The sequence below is a fragment of the Eleutherodactylus coqui genome, chromosome 6, assembly GCF_035609145.1.
Source record: "Eleutherodactylus coqui strain aEleCoq1 chromosome 6, aEleCoq1.hap1, whole genome shotgun sequence".
Classification (NCBI taxonomy): Eukaryota; Metazoa; Chordata; class Amphibia; order Anura; family Eleutherodactylidae; genus Eleutherodactylus; species Eleutherodactylus coqui.
Window position 1 is genome coordinate 34,219,845 of NC_089842.1, and position 19,073 is coordinate 34,238,917.

A 19,073-nucleotide genomic window follows, 5' to 3' on the forward strand; every position below is an offset into this window, starting at 1 on the left:
GCTTTAGAGCTACAAGTGACTACTGGCTTGAGAGGGAAATATATACATTTGTAGGTAGAAAATACGAATATATATATATGAATATATATATCGTTATGTGTTTTTCTTTTTATATGTATACTAATTCTATTTTTCTATACATACTAATTACAAAAACTTCATATGTAGCCTTAAAAATCATATCAGATATGTCAAGGCTTTGCAAGGCTGAGAGAGATGTGTCCAGAAATTCAGAGATGACACAGAACCGGATACGAAGGCCGCTTGCTTGGCTATTTGCCCAGTATCTAGATAACGACTGTTTAACTACGTATATGACTAATACTGCCTCAGGCGGAACTGCGGACATCACATATATGGTTATGTGTGGATTTGAGCCAATGAGACCATTACACATTCCTAGTGACGTGACCAAAGAGTATAAGACCCCATGTAATCTGTAATAAAGTGCACAGTTATTTCCCCATGTGAGGAACTATACCAGACCTCCGTGTGTTGTGTTTCTTCTTTACCGCCGGCAACAGGGCATTGGGGTGGGCCTGATTGGTGCTGTAAGCAGAATTTCCCTGACAGGCTGACCTTCAGTGAGATCTTGTCTCCAGGTCTCACTCCCTTATTTGCTTCTCAGGACTCCCTTACTTCTCCTTCAAATCTATAATACCCTCCCAACTCTCTACACTGTGTAGCTTCTCCAATCTTTTTAACCACACTAGTTCCTACACTGGTACCAGATTGAACAATTTCTAATTTACGTATAGCAGAGAAGCTTATTTGCATCCCATCCATTGGAACATTGCCCATTTCAATTATTCTGAGGGGTTTATTTTCCCATCTATCGTCATCCCTGAATTCAAAAAGCTTATTAATTCTTCTAGTCATATTAACTTGCCACCAGGGATGTTTGGTCCATTCAGTCACAGGTCGTGCTGCAGGCGTTCTACTCTGTTCTTCAGCTAAAGCTATAGGAGGAGGATTCCAACATACAGAGGTAAAGAATTATCATTCTGTTAATAAGGATGCAAAATATGGCATTGCTGTAGCTGACACAGGGGCATGGGAGCATATCCAACAATCTGCCAAATTTCTCATTCTGGATACTATTCCATGGTACTTAAAGGGGTTGTCCCGCGAAAGCAAGTGTGGTTAAGCACTTCTGTATGGCCATATTAATGCACTTTGTAATATACATCGTGCCCTTTCAGCCGGACAGAAAAAGCAGACTGCGCAAGCCCGTCTAATCCAGGCAGAAGAAGGCTTCGGTCAGCGCCATGGAGACGGGGACGCCAACGCTGGAGGGGGTAAGTATATAACTTCTGTATGGCCAATATTTAATGCACGATGTATATTACAAAGTGCATTAATATTGCCATACAGAAGTGCTTAACCCCACTTGCTTTCGCGGGACAACCCCTTTAATACATTTTGAATACACCCTTGATCTAGTGCATGCTCATTGCTGACTATTTGAATGAGTATAAGCAAAGAGATGTAAAGCAGCATTCCAGGGAATTGCAAAAAGTAGAAAACTTTATTATGCCCACAAAGACAGTGTTTAAACCCTACACAACACGGGTCTTTGTCAAGTCCTAAATACCATACACAGAGTCCAGGTTTAAAAAGCCAAGTGATTACACCCCCATAACCAATCACAATACACTTTACAATAACCAACACCTGCAACAATAAAATGATCATTGATTGGATAGACTGGCAAGTAGACGCAGGTATGTTAAATAAATAACAACGGATGCATCTGACGTCATGGATACCGCGAGACCGGCTATGGTGCCTATCAGGATTCATGGACATCGCGAGACCTGATATGGTCCCTCTTAGGATCCGTTGTTATTTGGTTGAATGACGTAGACAAGGGCGCCGGTCATGCACGTCTGCCACACACCTGTTTGGGAACGACGGGGTCTGTCTCTGCCTTAGTACAGCCGAGTACATGTAATTATTTATTTAACATACCTGCGTCTACTTGCCAGTCTATCCAATCAATGATCGTTTTATTGTTGTAGGTGTTGATGTTATTGTAAAGTGTATTGTGATTGGTGATGGGGGTGTAATCACGTGCTTTTTAAACCTGGACTCTGTGTATGGTATTTAGGACTTGACAAAGACCCGTGTTGTATAGGGCTGAAACGTCTTTGTGGGCATAAAGCTTTCTACTTTTTGCAATTCCCTGGAGTACTGCTTTACATCTCTTTGGCTATGCAGTATATTTGATCCATGATCCAGCATCGTATTGGAGCGTGCATTCCCACTGGAAGACTGTCCTCCCTTCATGAATAAGGTTTTGTGTGTGCTGTGACCTACAAAGCATTTTTCTATTGAATGAGTATAAGCATTACAGACTGTTAAATAAAATAATTCTTTTGGTTGAGTCCTTGTGAGTCACAGAACGCTTGCAATAGGATACATGAATCCATGTCTTCTTGTCTTGCACCTTTACAGAGGTAGAAGTATTCAATTGAACTTGGTGTGGGCCGTCAAAGCGTGATTCCAGTGCTCTTCAAACATGCTTCCGTATGTTTACCTAATATCCTGGCTGCAGAATGTGAGTGTCTTGCAATGATAATGGATCTGGAACAAAACTGAAAAAAACATGTCTATGAATCTGTTCCAGTGTTTTCTCTAAAGATCCTACATAGGATGTTAAATCTGAATGCAACATCTGAAGCTGCTGAGGAAAGCGCAAGCCTGTTTTGGGGCCCCCAAAAAGCACTTTATAAGAACGATGACCAGTTCTATTGTTGGAGGTTACTCTAACAGAATGCAAAGCTATGGGCAAAAATTCAGACCATACCTTCTTTGACTCTGACATGGCTTTTGCAATCTTTGCTTTCAAATTAAGCGTTCCACCTTACCATTGCTTTGAGTATGATATGGAGTATGGAATGCTTGTTCAGTCCTAGTTCTTGCATCACCTCTTGGCACAACTCAGATGTGAAATGTGTGCCTGTGTCACTTTCAATAACCTCTAGTACGCCATACTTCACACCACTTCAGACAGAATTTTCTTTGCAACAGTTTTTGCATTCGTTTTGGCACAGGGCAAACTCTCCGGCCACCCTGAGAAGACGTCCACACAAGGAAATACTCATATACCCCACTCTTAGCAAGCTAAATGAAATCAATTTGCAATTGCTGAAATTTGTACAAGTGCTTTGTAGTGCATTTAGGTGGGACCTTAACAGTTTTTATGGAACCCTGGTGCTTCCCAATGTTGATTCATTAGACTCACCATTGCCTCCTTGGATTGATGGCCCATGTGAGAGAGCACAGGTCATGGATGAAGGACTCTAGATAAGAACAACCTAAATGCCACCCTCCAGACCCCATACCCATCTTGGCGCAACTCAGATGTGAAATCCCACTCCTTTTTATCCTGTGCTGAAGCCTGGTTCTGGAACTTTTTTAGAAGCTGCATATCTACCTTCCCCAGCACAGATTGTGCTGTGCAAACAATGGTAAAAGGCACAGACTCTGCTATGCAAACACTAGTGGTGGGCAGAGTTAGAAGTGTTGCAGCTATAGCTGCCAGGTCTGCCTTACGATTCCCATTGGTCTCTGGTGACTGTTCTCTGGTATTAGCACGATCCTTGATGATACCTTCCTAGGCAGCTCTAGGGTCCTCAGTAACTGCCCTAGTCTCTGGCATGCCATAAGGGTAAGTAGTCATGACATATACCAAAGTAGTATTGTCGGACAGTGTATATGTTAACTACATGATCTTCTACAATTATACAAGCCTCAGTGAGCACCTTTAGCTTAGCTTCCTGTGCTGAAATATTGAAAGGTAAATCTTCACTTTTCAACACTTCATAGGGGGTCTCTATGAAGTCATACCCATGTACGATACCCCATTTTGGTAAAAACTTGATCCGTCTACAAACAACTCCATATCTGTGTCACGTACAGGAGGAAAGAGGAGAGGGGACGATACCTATCGATCCCGCCTCTGTCCCTGATTACTCACGGATTGACTATTTCGAGCACACTTGCCTCTACTAACCGTCATGGCAGAGCCTTGCTTGATCATTCCAGTGAATGCAAGCTTGAAATGGTTAGAATACAGGCTGATTTTTATCCACCTTTCCTGGTGTCCAGCCAAAAATCAACACCTGATCTGTTCTAGCACAGTCCAGAGCTCTACAATGCCCACACAAATACACGCTGCCACCATCAGTCTGTTACAGGTAGACTGGAACCCAGACTTTTTGAATTATGAACACAATCTTCTTAGTTAATTTATAACTTCCAGATTTATGCTAGAAATATAGGTATGTAAAAAAGATATACAAAAAAAGTTGTTACACAGGAGTATATGGAAATAAGGGTATATACAACAAGCAGTATTTTTTAAATGAACAGGGAGAAATTAAAAGAAAGATACCAAATTTGGATATCAGTTCAATGTTCCCATTGGCGCACACCTAGAAACATGGGACAGTCCATATGCATCAGCATATCTCCGTGGATTGACAATTTAGATAAAGAACCCACTCAGTTTTAAAGTCTCCACAAAACCACCCCCCCCCCCCCCCCCCCCCTCCAGCCTTCTTCTGACATCATGAAGGCAGGTCGAGTATATTCAGGGAAGATCTGTAGGAAACACCAATTTAATATTGACCATATTTTCCTGGGAGGCGCTCCAATGGGAAAGATATGGCTGTCATGTTTACTATCAGGAATTTACTAATCCATAGATACTAAATACAATATGTACATTAGACCCCAGTGTGTAGGTATGCCATTTAGAGTGTTCTTGTCTTTGGGCCTCAACACGTGTTACGTTTTATTCGGCTGGCCTGCACGATTCTGAAAATATGTTTCACATCTGGCTAGGCCCTTCAGATAAACCAATAATATTTATTAAATGATTCTCTTAATAAAAATCTTGGCAGCGAGATTAGAACATTGAAGTAATCTTTCCCAGTATCCTGAGTGGCAAGCTGCTATGGATAGTTGGAGGACACTTTATCAATATCTCTATATCATACATCCCCTTTTTGGATGGGCAATGGTAGTTGATCTCTACAGATGACTTTCAAAGCCCATCCCTGTCACCTAGTAAGGGGAAATTCAAGGTGAAAGGATGTCAGCTCAACTTTTCTAGTGTTCTGAATGGGAGCTGATTGATAGTGAACAGCTGGGTGACACGTTATCAATCTATTTATATCACACCTCCCCTTTTTAAAGTGGGTCTAGTAGGTTGATCCAACAGATCACCTACAAAGCCCACCTCCACTCCACTTTGACAGAACAGAGCAGCCTTCAGGGCTGCAAAGGAACATTCCCAATTGGTGCTTCAGTTTACTACCTGAAGCAGGTTTTCCTTGGCCATGGGTATCTGCCAATACCCCTGACTCAGATCCATAATAGTAATGTACTGGGCCCTGGCTAGCCAGTCTAACAGCTCATCAATGTGGGGCATTGGATAAGCATCAGACACCATGATGACATTCACCCTCCTGCAGTCCATGCAGAAATGGATTATTGGGTCCTCCTTTAGTACCAGGACTACAGAGGAAGCCCATGCACTGTAGGTCTTCTGGATGACACCCAGATGCAACATCTCCCTATTCTTCTGCTTCATATTCACCTGCACCTCCAGAAAAACTTGATAGGTGGTCTGCCTAACCGGGGTTGGCTCCCAGTGTTCACCAGGCGAACTGTAAATTGGGCCCTCTCTGGTTTCCTAGTGAAGGGTGATATGAAGGGGAGCAGACCCTCCTGCAGTTGGGACTGCTGGTCCCCAGAGAGCTGCAGGTTGAAATCTGCATCCTTGATGGATCCACCCACCTGCTTGGTAGCTAGCAGATCTGTCAGGATCTCTCCCTTGTCAGGTGCAGAGGAGGGTCCCCTCCTGAGGTCCCTTATCATCCCCAGGCTGGCATCCAAATGCCCAGTGGCCTGGAACTCTTGGCTGGAGGCAGTCAGGAGGGAGGTTAAGAACAGAACCCCACGGGGCCACTCTGGAGCCAGCTCTAAGCTGCCCCTTGTCCAGCCTGCATTTCCTGGATGGGGAGGGAGAGGGTCCAGAAGGCAGAGGGCTCCCTGCATGCTGGGCACTCTGGCTGTGGGTGACAGCCAGTACGCCAGCTGGATTCTAGGGGAATACCACCTTTCGCAATCCACCCGAGCATACTTCTGGGTCATTGTTGTTTACCAGTTGGCCTTCACCTGACGCATCACACCATGCAATGGTACATGCAGGCCCCAACTGAGTACAATTCACATTGTTGCTATATCGTGGACCATTGTCTGTACTTACAGTATTACCAAAGGTATGTTAGGATCCTCGGTGACATCACACACGGATGTGACATCACGGAGTTCCGCCATGTCAAAGGATAACGCAACATCATTATGCTGCGTTAGATCAGTGAGCTCGAGAGGGATGCATACCGCATCGTCGCTGTCACTGCTACACCCTTCCAGAGCATCACTGATCTCCGCAGGATCACAGATTACATCAACATTTTTATTCACAGAAACATTGATATTATCCAGGTACATGTCACCATATTTTGGTAATACATTTTCGGGCAGATCATCATATACCTCCACCTTCTGCAAACCCCTCAAGGCAACTCAATCAAGATATATCTAGGCCATCAACAGGGTAGGGTGTGTGTCCCCAATTCCCATCACAGTTATAGTCCTTCTGGGAAATATGTCCATGAGGGACACCAGTTCAGGGTGGATGATGGTCAGTTCTGCATCAGTGCCATGCAGCCCCACAGTCGCAGTCTTTCTCACAGTGACAGCTTGTAGGTTGCTAATGTCCTTTCTACCACCCAAACCCACCAGGAGAATACCTGCAGAAGACACAGGGGGCTGACATGACCCACTATGTTGCAGGAAAAACATCTTCAGATGTCCATAGGAGGCCTAGAGAGGGGAGAGGGAGCAGACTCCCCCTCCACCCCCAAGATCTAGTCAGAGCCAGTTTGGCTTACCCCTCTTCAGCTGGTTTCAGATTTCTGCAGGTCCCTCCTGTCTGTATCTTTGGTGTCATGCTCCAACAAACTGGCAAATGTTGGCCATACTAGTTTCTAGGAACTGCTCCTTCATCACCATATTTTATAGGTTCCCAGACTGGGCAATGGGTTGTCCCTTAATTTATTGCCGTATCAGGGCTGTTTCAATGACCTTGTGGTCACCATCCTGTGCTCAGGGCACTTCTGTAAACACCCTCAGAGCCTTGCCGGTAAATACCTGGCCCATTGCTCAATGGGCAGCTGGTAGTGGCGGCAGACCTTTTAACACCCCCTTGGAAAAAGGTCCTGGTCCCAGCCTTCCTGTAGGACAGGGAAGCATTCTTGAGAGGGTTGCATGGTCCTCGGCCTGCCAAAATCACGTGTCTGCGGTGAACTCCGCACTTTGAGCTTCGCCATCTGCAGCTGGTGCTCACGCATAGCATGACATTCTGCAGCCTTGCTCAGCCTGGCATTCAGGCTCTGCAGCCTCTCACTCAGTCTTGCACTCTGCAGCTTTGGCCTCTCACAGCTGGAAAACAAGTGGCATGTACCGCTCAGGGTCCATTTTGCTCAACTGGTGTAGGGCATCATCCTCCATCAACAACTGGATCAGCTGTTGCTTGGTCTTTCCATTCACCTTTAGACCTCTCTTGGAACAGCAAGCCCTCAGTACTTCCTTGCTCTGCATCTTATTAGCAGTTGCCATCTCCACAGCTGCTTGCCAAATAAAAGTCTGCTAACTTTTTTTGGAAGAGGATTCATTGCCTAATTCTGGCACAAATGTTTTAAATAGGGGCGGAGCCTGACTGCCGAGCCTGATGGCCGCCTGAGACCTGAGCTCCCGCAGCGCGGCGCCCACGGAGGTCCTCTACAGCTTCATAAACCCACGGACATGGGGAAAACCTGCAGGGATAAAGGCACAGAGCTGCTGGGCACCCCCTGATCCATGAAGAATCAGCCGGGAATGCAGCGGTACTTAAAGGAACGGGCCGTTCGCTCCCCGCATGTAGCAGCTACGATGGCGCCGGCTCACGAGGCAGCTGCAGCACATAGTAAGGAGGGGGAGGGAGAGCTTTCCTCTGATGAGGAGGACAGGGAAAGCATCACTAAAGGCTTTATCAAAGAGCTGATTATAAATGCTCTTCACCCAGTAATGGCAGATTTAGCAGAAATAGAGGAGATAAAACACATGGGCCGCAGAGTGGAGGACCTGGAGTCTTCCTCAGCAGCAATCTCCTCCCATGCACTAGCAATGGCCCAGGTTCTCGGGGACCAGCATGAACACATAAATCAAGCGCTAGTCATGCGGGAAGACCTGGAGAACCGCAATCAGTGCTGCAATATACGCCTCAAAGGTCTCCTTAAATCCTGGGCTGCCGAATCTCTCCCAAAAGTATCCATGGAAATCTTTGGAACTTTACTCGGTGCAGACAGAGCCGCCTCCATAAAAATAGAGTGCATCCATAGAGCTCATAGACCCCCCCCCCTCCTCATTGGAGACCACAAGAGATGTCACCTGCAGACTTCTCTCCTAAGAAGACACCGCAGCCATCTTGAAAGCTACAAGATCCCATAAAGACCTGAACTACGGAGACTCTGCTATACAAATATTTCAGGACTTGTCCCCCTCGACGCTGACGAAACGTCGCCTTCTACACCCCCTGTTGGAGGCCCTGAGGCCTAAGGACATAAGATTTTCATGGCTATTTCAGTTCGGCATTGGCATCACCCACAATGGTCGCCGACTAAATATCCGGTCGCCAGATGATCTGCGTAAATGCTGGGAGCACTTGCAGCTCGACCCAATTGATCTGCCCTGTTGGCTCCCTCTCCCGGAGTTTCCTAAACTCCCAAAATTGACTCCCCTGAATCCTGGCAGCTGGCAGGTACCCTCAAATCACCGAGAGGGAAAAAGAAAAAGTCTAAAGAACCCCTCTACAACGAGGACACTTGATTTGTGCAACCCCCTCTCGTAGTTGCACTGTTACAGAGACATCTGTGTGGGTCTAAGGGCCTATCCGGCTACCCAGAGAAGATCCACTGAAATGAAGAAACACCCCGGCAGTGCTGTGTTGCCTCATTTGCCGATTATGTTCTGTTCTAAAAAAAAAGCGGTTTCCGTTCACAAAATGTAGAAAATAAGTATTTTCAAGTTTAAGAAATCTTGCAGACTCGATCTCCTGTCCTTTGAGAATTGCTCTCTAACAAAGGTTTAAGCATTAGGCCCATACGACCTCGTGGGCGCCTGATTGTTCAGGCTGTTTTTGCGGTTGTCTGTCCTCCGATTTAGAAGTTCAGACAACTAGCCCCCCCAGTCAGGAGTGAGGCCACGAGTTTAGGCCTCGCTCTACCTGTTCTCTTAATTAATAACTCGTATTTTGATTTGTTTGTGTGTAATTGTACCTGAGCTACCCCTCCCCCCCTCCACCTTTGTGCCCTCTTTCCCCTACTTACCTTCCTTCCACTCCCGGACCCCTCGTAGCGGGACTGACCGCCCATTCTAGCGTCAGTACTCAATCCACACTTAACTATCTTCTTTTTCTCCACACTCGGGTGACCATCTCGACTGCATGCCGGACACTGCCACCGAGGATACCTCCTTGCGTATCACTACACTCAATGTCAACGGGATCAACTCGCCCTCCAAGAGGCATCACATTGCACTTCTTCTTAAGAGGTATGGATCTAAGATTGTTTTCTTGCAGGAGACCCACTTCAGGGGAAACAGGTATTTGTCCCTCCCGGGCAAGCAGTTCCCGCAGGGATACCATAGCACCCACCCTACCTCTGCCTCAAAGGGCGTTTCAATCCTCCTACATAATACCATTGCCTTCTCATGTGAAGCTCGTTATTCTGATCAGGAGGGCAGGGTTTTATTCCTGAGCGGATCTTTAAACCACACTAGAATAACCCTTGCTAGTCTATATGCCCCAAATACGGACCAGATACCATGGTTAATTAAACAACTAGAAACTCTTAAGCATTTTGCCTCTGGTCCTATCCTCCTGGGAGGTGACCTAAATCTAACCTTAAGCCCGCTAATGGACTCCTCTACCGGTAGGTCTCAGATTTCCCAGAGGAAGCTAAGAAAACTCGCCCGCACCCTTGCAGAAATTGGGGTCGTCGATGCGTGGAAGTGTTTGAACCCTACCTTGAAGGATTATACCTTCTACTCACCGGTGCATAGGTCTTTTCATCGCCTCGATTACATCTTTCCCCCCCCCCTTCTACAAGCTACGCTGAGAGCCAGAATAGATTCTATCCTTATCTAAGACCATGCACCGGTGCATATTGACCTAAACTTACCTGACTCCGCTCCCCGGGAATGGCGATGGAGATTGAACCACTCCCTTCTTGATCTAGAGCAGGATAGAAAGCAACTGAACAAAGCCTTAGAAGAGTACTTCCGTATTAATAGTGCAGAAGAACAGCGGTTTCCGATAGTTTGGGAAGCCCATAAGGCCTTTGTTAGGGGACTCCTAATTGCCCTGGGTTCTAGAACCAAGAAAAGGCAACAAAAAGAGATTGATGACAAATTACAACAAATTGCCAAACTAGAACAGAAGGCAAAACACTCAGAAATCAAGATAACACATGACAAATTAACTACGCTTAGGAAGGAACTTAAACTACTGCCAGAAGCCAAATTTAACAAGAAATGTCTTTTTCTCAAACATGCAGTCTATGCCCAGGGCAACAGGGGCAGCAAGTTCACCTCAGCCCTTATCAAAAAATCCCATTCCCGGAACATTATTAAATCCATTAAAACCCATTCACCTCCACAGCAGAAATAGCCCTAGAATTTCAGAAGTTCTATTCTCGCCTCTATAACCTACGAGATCCACTTACCCCACTGACTAAAGCTAATGTTACATCCCAGACTGACTCCTTCCTAAAAGACCTAAACTTACCCAAAATACCCAGTGATGCAGCATCTGGACTCCTTTCCCCTGTAACCACCCAGGAAGTAGAAGACTTGCTCTCCACTTTTCCTGCCGGGAAAAGCCTGGGCCCAGATGGACTCCCACTAACCTACTCTAAATCGTTCAGAGATATATTAGCTCCCCAGTTAGCCCAACCGTGTAATTTGCTTCTACAAGTTAACGCCCTGACAAAACAAACACAAGAGGCCCATATAACATTAGTCCACAAAGAAAATAAGGACCCGGAACACTGTGGGAACTATCGGCCTATTTCTTTAATAAACTTCGACATGAAATTATGGGCTAAACTGCTCACTAAAAGACTCGAAAAACATGTCACAGAATTAATCAATCCAGAACAAACAGGTTTCGTTAAAGGGAGAGACACCAAAGATAATTGCTTGAGACTCTTACATGCAGCAAGGTACACTCAAACCAATAATATCCCATTAGCCTTTCTAAGTAATGATGCAGAAAAGGCGTTTGATCGAGTGAACTGGCTATATATGGAAAGAGTCCTTCTGCAGTTTAACATACCCCCGAGCTTTGTCAAGGCAATCCTCTCCCTTTACGCAATGCCCCATGCAAGGCTCAAAGTAAACAATACCCTCTCCCCCCCCCCCATTTAATATAAATAACGGTACCCGTCAGGGTTGCCCCCTATCACCCACACTTTTTATATTAGCACTAGAGCCCTTTCTCCAAAAAGTTAGAAATGACCCACTGATCCACGGCTTAAGAATAGGCAATGAAACCCTGACGTCTGCTACTTATGCTGACAACATAGTATTTCTTATAACAAAACTGGAGGATAGCTTCCCCAGACTCACCATACTTCTAGAGGAATTTGGATCCATATCAAACTTTAAAATTTACTTTGACAAATCCACTGTGTTAAATATATCAATCCCTGCAACCCGATATAAGTCTCTCAAATCCAACTCCCCTTTCCCTTGGTCGGAGACAGGAATAGACTTCCTAGGCATTAGACTCACTAAGAAAGCGGAAGACCTTTTCTCAGCAAACTTCCCCCCTTTAATAACTAAGGTCAAAAACCTTCTACGATCCTACGAATTACCATTCATCTCATGGCTTGGAAGAAAAAACATATTGAAAGCATATGTAATCCCCATTATACAATATAAAATTAGATTACTCCCAATTTTTATCCCTATGACCTTCTTTAAGAATATCCGCTCAATCTTCTCCAGATATCTATGGAGGGGGAAGAGGCCGAGACTGGCTCATTGCCTATTGGTTAGGAAACGCACGGAGGGAGGAGTAGATTTCCCTTGTGTCCGGGAATTTTATCACGCTACTCAATTAAAATACTGGACAGAACTTTCTCATCCTACTACGGATACTCTTGTTCAGTTGCTTGCAAAGGGCGCATATGGCCCCTCCCTTCAGGAAGACCTGTGGTTCCCCGAGAAGAAGAAACTCAAAGGTCAAGAATCCAATCCGATCTTAAGGGGTCCCGCAGAGATATGGGATAGCTTGAGAGAGACATTGGCACCTAGGCCCTCCCCTTGTACTCCCTTACGAGCACTCTATAAAATACCGGAGGTGCCTTTAGACCCCTGCTCAGCGCAGGTCTGGGGGCTGTTTGCAGATAAAAGTATCCAAGATGTCATGTTCTTAGCTCACAGACCCACAGCAGAGATATTGAAGATACTCCTCCCCAATGAGACACTGTCCTTCTTGGTGACCTCTCACCTTGAAAAAATGCTTAGCATTTTTCTTAAGAGATTCAAATCATCCAGACCTCTAACTTCGTTTGAGACCGCATTCAGAGGTGGCACGGATGTTTTAAAGAAAATCTCATCTATTAGGAAAAACTTTATCATCCCGCCCAGGGACACGAAACCGATGTTTCTCACCTGCTGGGAAAGGGAACTCCGAATCACGCTTACTCAGGAGGAGACGAAGTTTATACTTAAGATGGCCTTTGGTCTATCACCGTGTGTCACCTCCCAGGAGTCGCATTACAAACTACTGGCGAGGTGGTATAGGACCCCGCAATGGTTGTCTGACCACAGACTAGCTTCACATGACAAGTGCTGGAGGTGCGATTCGTCCCCGGGCTCCTATACCCACATATGGTGGAGTTGCCCCCTTCTCGCTCCCTTCTGGAAGGGAGTGGAGGGTGTTTTGAAAATGCTTGCACCCACTCTCACCCTTTCCCCTGAGGTGGTTCTCCTGTGGAAGCCATCTCCTACCTTCCACCCCCTAAAGCATAAGCTGATTGCACTTGTGCTAGACTCAGCCAAAGCTCTGGTTCCGCTCATGTGGAAAAAGCAAGAACCCCCCACTATGACTCTTTGGAGGGACAGAGTAGACCTATTAGCAAATCTAGAAGAGCTCTCTAGTTGGCATAGGGGTACCCATGATGGATTCCTAAAAACCTGGAGCCCCTGGCGTAAGATTAGAAATAGTATTAAAGAAACAAAGCCCGCGGCCCCGGCTACTGGCATGCAGGACGAGGATCACCCCTCTCCCACCTTTCTTGCTACGCACACCTAGCGGCTTCCTTGTATGGGGTGCCTCCCCCTCCTTCTCTCTTTCTCATCTTCAGATCACTGGAGCCCCTGGCGAGGGACACCGTAGTAGTACCAACTTCACACAAGATGGTATAGAAGCTTTTGGTCATCTATATTGGGTAAACTAGGATAAACACTAAGACCCGCTATACCCCCTCCCCTGCCCCTTCCCCCTCCCCCCCCCCTCCCGTATCACTCCCCCTCCCCACACCTTCCACCCATTCCCTCCCTAATACAGGTTCCTGTTTATTAGGATGGAGGTATATTGCAATCTCTCTTAGATTGAATAAGAGCTCTTACTGTATAGATAACCTCCTACCGTTGTTATTGTTGTACTATATGCAAATACCAAAGACCTTAGAACAGCAGTGATAGCCTTCGTCCAAGCTAACATGATAGTTCTGCTGTTATACTGTGCCTGTAATTATCTTTTATATGGTCTTATGATAGATGTATTCCCCATGTAAGGTAAAACTTTAATAAAAATCTGATTTTGAAAAAAAAACAAAAAAATGTTTTAAATATCCCACCACTTCCACCAATTTGTCACATACAGGAGGAGAATGGAGAGGGGACGATATTTATCGATCCTACCTCAATCCCCAATTACTCATGGATTAACTATTCTGAGTGCACTTGCTGCTACCAATCATCACAGCAGAGCCTTGATCAACCACTCTATTGAGATTGCAAGCTTCAAGGCATTAGAATACAACCTGATTTCTATCCAGCTTTCCCGGGGTCCTACCACATGTAGACTGAAAGCACAAATTATCACCTGATCCATTCTAGAGCACTCCAAAGCTCTACAATGCCCACATAAATACACACTGCCACCACCAGTTTGTTACAGGTAAACTGGAACCCAGACTTATGAACACGATCTCCGGAGTTATGATTCGTTTTAAAATGGACAAAAATAAACTTATAAATTGCCTGTTTATTCTAGAAAAGGACTAGCAGTGGAAAATATAGGTATGCACAACAGAGATACAAAAAAGGATTGTTACACAGGAATATAAGGAAATACAGGTACACACAACAAGCAGTATTCTTACAATAAACAGGGAGAAATTAAAAGAAAGATACCAGATTTGGATATCGTCCAATGTTTTATTAGGTCTGTGTCCCAGACCTACCAGCCTTTGGTTATTTCCGGCAGACATAAGTTTCATTTGGTTTCTATGGTAGCCTGAACTACTGTACATTTCTGTCTAGCAGTGCAGGAATTAATCTTTGCAGTGCTCCAGTTCAGCTGCAAAGCATCAGCCATCAACTTCCTATTTATCTGAGTTGGGATCTTAGTCTCATTGTCTTAGTGCTGGTGTACCTTGCTACAGCTACCCAGTCTGGTTCCTGTTTCCATGTGTTTAGTTGCTCCCCATCTTGTACTTCTCCTGTGTTTGTGCCCCTAATGCCTTCCTATTTTGTATTGCACCCACCTCTGTGGTGATTCTCTCCTGTTTATGTGTGTGTGTTTGGTTTTCACTTCACCCTTCCTGTCCCCTGTCAGGGATAGACAGATCCCAGGTGAAGACAATGGAGCCTTTCTTATCAGAACGATAGCCCTGTTTCTAGGCAGAGCTTTTCCCATAACCCTGTTCTAGTTCAGGGTGAGATCTCCATCTTCCATTGCCTGTCAGAGAACATCTGTCTTTACCTTTACTAGGTATTCCTTAGTACCTCTCCTGCTCGTGGATCGGACAGACTTACAGTATCGTGTTCCAACATCTCCATCCACTGGGATCAGCTGCTGACTTCTCCAGGATCATGGCCTAGCTGGTAAGTTGGCACAACGGGTCCACACCCGCCAGCCGTAACAGTGCACTAAGGCCATAAACCCCATTGAATCCTTCCACAAAGGGCTCTCAGAATTATTCCAGGAGATGACACAGCAGCATGAATGCCAGGAGCAGCTTCTGGCCTATTTGCTTAACCCCTTCCCTCCACAGAACGTAAGGTACGTCATGGCAACGGGGTACTTCCCGCAACTGGATGTACCCTTACGTCCTGTGGCTAGCACGAAATCAAAAGAGATTTTAAGTTATCTGGCAGCGGGAACCGGCTGTCACTGATAGCCAGCCTCCCCCTGCAATAGCGGGTGTGCAAAAAAATTGTGTAAAAAAAGATAAAAATATTGTACAAAAAAGAAAAATGTAAAAAACCCTCTTTTTGTGCTTTTTCTCATATTAGCATAAAAAAGTAATAAAATCCCACATATTTGGTATCGTCATGTCCGTAACAAAGCGTCCAATAGGTTGAACATGCTTTTCATCCTGCATAGCAAAAATCATTTAAAAAAGACGCTAAAAAAATGAGGCAAAAATGCAAATTTTTGGCATTTTACCTCCCAAAATACGCAATAAAAGTGATTAAAATATATATGTACCCAAGAAGGGTACTAGTAAAAAGTACAGCTTGTCTCACAAAAAATAAGCCCTCACAGAGCTCCATCCATGGAAAAATAAAAAAAAGTCACAGGGCTTTGAATGCAGAGATTTAGAAAAAAGGAAAAAATGTTTCCAAAAAATAGATTTTATTGCAGAAAAGTGGAAAAACCTAAAAAAAATGAGAATTTTGTTATCATTGTAATCGTACCGACCCGCAGAAAAAATATATTGTGTCATGTATGCTGCATTATTAACTCAAAAAAAAAATCTATGGCAATATTGATGTGTTTTCTCTAGAGATGAGCGAGCACACTCGTCCAAACTTGATGTTCGTTCGAGCACTAGGGTACTCTAGATGCTCGTTACTCAAGACGAACACCACGCGGTACTTGAGTCAATTGCATTTCCTTCCCCGCATGTTTAGCGCCATTTTCTAGCCAATAGACATGCGGGGAAGGCATTACCACTTCCTGCTATGATGTGCCAGCCCTACCCCCCCCCCCCTTCCCCAGTACTGAGTGGCTGGGCCAATCAGGTGACCGCCGAGTACTTAAAGTGGTCCCGCCCGCGGCTCGCCTCAGACGCATGCTGGCAGAGGTTAAGGAAAGTGCTGCTGCTGATATAGGGAAAGTGTTAGAGTAGGATCCAGTCTTCAAGAACCCCAACGGTCCTTCTTAGGGCTGCTCACTCTTCATAGTGTGCGTTACTGTTGTGGCTGGCTGGGAGCAGTAATGCACCAATTTTTTATTTTTTTTTCATCTCGGGCTGTGCAGGCCATTTCAACTATAGCGTTCTCAGTCTGCAGTGTATTATGCAGAGTTTAGGGAAAGAGCGGCTCATATAGGGAAAGTGTTAAAGTAGAATCCTGTCTTCAAGAACCCCAATGGTCCTTCTTAGGGCTACATCTGACCGTGTGCATTATAGTTGTGGCTTGCTGGGAGTGGTAGTGCATCAAGTTTTGTATTACGTATTAAGGCCACTTCCCGGCCTTTCAGTAATAGCATTCTCAGGCTGCAGTGCCGCACAACCAGCTCTCATCGTGAAACTGCTCTCTAGCATCTCCTAGCCTACTGCAAGCGACTTCATTTATGCAGGTCTGTGTGCAGTGCATTAGACACAGAGTGTTGGGGCACAGTTACTTTTATAGGGAAAGTTATACACTATACAGTCCTGATCCTCCGTGCGAGAACCCCAAAGCTCCTTCTGAGGGTTACATCTGACCGTATGCATTATAGTTGTGGCTTGATGGGAGTAGTAGTGCATCAATTTTTGTATTACGCATCAAGTCCTGTTTCCACTCTGTCAGTAATAGCGTTCTCAGGCCTCAGTGCCGTACAACCAGCTCTCACCGTGAAACTGCTCTCTAACATCTCCTAGCCTACTGCAGGCGACTTCATTTATACCACTGCAAAGTATTTCAGCTCTGCCGCTGTGCAGAGCATCTCACAATACCCTTTCCTTGGTAGGGTTAAGATAGACGCAGTTACCAGCACTATCCACTAGCTTTAGAGCCCTCTCCCACTCCATACAGCCTCTTTTATCTACAAGTCTCTGCGAATGGTAAATTACTCCTAGGTATCAGCGCAAGACAGCGCAAGTCTCTGTGTGCGGAAGAATTAAGGCCCAGTTGTCAGTGCTGTACAGTGGGGTCATTTATTTGGGCCCTCCTCTATTCTTAATCCGCCATGATGAGGAGTAGGGGTAAGGGTCGAGGACGTGGACATGGACACGGACGCGAGTGCCCAAGTGAGGGTGTGGGCACAGACCGAGATCCTGGGTGTGGTGAATCACAGCCAGCTGCTGCGGGATTAAGAGAGAGGCAAGTTTCTGGGCTCCCCAGCTTCATATCACAATTTATGGGTCTGCGTGGTATATCTTTATTACAAACAGAGCAGTGTGAGCGGACCTGTCATGGATGGCAGAAAATGCGTCCAGCAATGTATTGACCACCCAGTCTTCTACGCAGTCAACTACTCCCAGCCTAGGGACTGCAACTCTGAATCCTTTGGCTGCTGCTTCTGCTTCCTCCCAGCCTCCTCACTCCATAAAAATGACATATTCTGAGCAGGCAGACTCCCAGAAACTGTTCTCGGGTCCCTGACATGAGTGGGAAAAAATGGTTCCTCTCTCACCTGAGGAGTTTGTCGTGACTGATGCCCAACCTTTGGAAAGTTCCCGGAGTCCGGTGATGAGGCTGGGGACTTCCGGCAACTGTCTCAAGAGCTATTTGTGGAGGAAGATGATGAGACACAGTTGTCTGTCATTAAGGTAATAGTAAGGGCAGTAAATCCGAGGGAGGAGCGCACAGAAGATTCGGAGGAAGAGCAGCTGGACGATGAGCAGACTGACCCCACCTGGTTTGCTAAGCCTACTGAGGACAGGGCTTCAGAGAGGGAGGCAAGTGCAGCAGCAGGACTGGTTGGAATAGGCGGTGGAATGGCCTGGGGTAGAGGCAGGGCCAGAGCGAAGAATCCCCCAACTGTTTCCCAAAGCACCCACTCGCAGCAGGCCTACATGCAGAGGGCTAGGTGTTCAAAGGTGTGGATGTTTTTTAGTGAGAGCGCAGACGACTGACGAACAGTGGTGTGCAACCTGTGTCGCACCAAGATCAGCCGGGGAGCCACCACTACCAGCCTCACCACCACCAGCATGTGCAGGAATATGATGGCCAAGCACCCCACCAGCCTCCGGGTCACACCACTGTCTCTTCCCCTGTGCCCCAATCTGCCACACAGATCCAATCCCGCTCAAAGGACACAGGCACGAGCACCTCCCGACCTGCACCCACACCCTCACCTCCACTGTCCCCCACTCCATCCAGCAATGTCTCTCAGCGCAGCGTTCCACTGTCGCTAACACAAGCGTTGGAGCGAAAGCGCAAATACGCCTCCACCTCAGCAACGCGGTTAGTGGGAAGGTCCACTTAACCATGGTCACATGGACAAGTACTGGTGGGCAGGGCCACTATATCTCCCTGACGGCACATTTGGGGAATTTGGTGGAGGCTGGGACTGAGTCAGAGCCTGGAACCATTCACATCCTACCCAAACCCAGAATAGCGGGTCCTACCTTGGTGCTGGTATCTGCGTCATTTTATGCCACCTCCTCCAAACCCTCCCCCTCCTCCTCTGCCACATCTACCTCTCAATTAGGAAGTGTGAGCATGTCGCCAGCAGTCGGTAGCGCGCGACATCGCAGTACAGCAGTGGGCAAGCGTCAGCAAGCCGTGCT